This window comes from Syngnathus typhle, unplaced genomic scaffold (assembly GCF_033458585.1).
Source record: "Syngnathus typhle isolate RoL2023-S1 ecotype Sweden unplaced genomic scaffold, RoL_Styp_1.0 HiC_scaffold_77, whole genome shotgun sequence".
Lineage (NCBI taxonomy): Eukaryota > Metazoa > Chordata > Actinopteri > Syngnathiformes > Syngnathidae > Syngnathus > Syngnathus typhle.
In genome coordinates this window covers 290,001-290,581 of record NW_026871983.1, presented here as the reverse complement: position 1 = coordinate 290,581, position 581 = coordinate 290,001, and positions in this window count along the sequence as shown.

Below are 581 nucleotides of genomic sequence, written 5' to 3'. Positions count from 1 at the left end.
GTTATACTAAGGGGAGGCTGCCTCCTCCCGCCTGCTGCCCGAGGATGCTGCCTCATCCCCGGACTGGCCTCTTGCGCGCGCCCGCTGTCATTCTCCGGAGACTAAGTTATACTAAGGGGAGGCTGCCTCCTCCCGCCTGCTGCCCGAGGATGCTGCCTCATCCCCGGACTGGCCTCTTGCGCGCGCCCGCTGTCATTCTCCGGAGACTAAGTTATACTAAGGGGAGGCTGCCTCCTCCCGCCTGCTGCCCGAGGATGCTGCCTCATCCCCGGACTGGCCTCTTGCGCGCGCCCGCTGTCATTCTCCGGAGACTAAGTTATACTAAGGGGAGGCTGCCTCCTCCCGCCTGCTGCCCGAGGATGCTGCCTCATCCCCGGACTGGCCTCTTGCGCGCGCCCGCTGTCATTCTCCGGAGACTAAGTTATACTAAGGGGAGGCTGCCTCCTCCCGCCTGCTGCCCGAGGATGCTGCCTCATCCCCGGACTGGCCTCTTGCGCGCGCCCGCTGTCATTCTCCGGAGACTAAGTTATACTAAGGGGAGGCTGCCTCCTCCCGCCTGCTGCCCGAGGATGCTGCCTCAT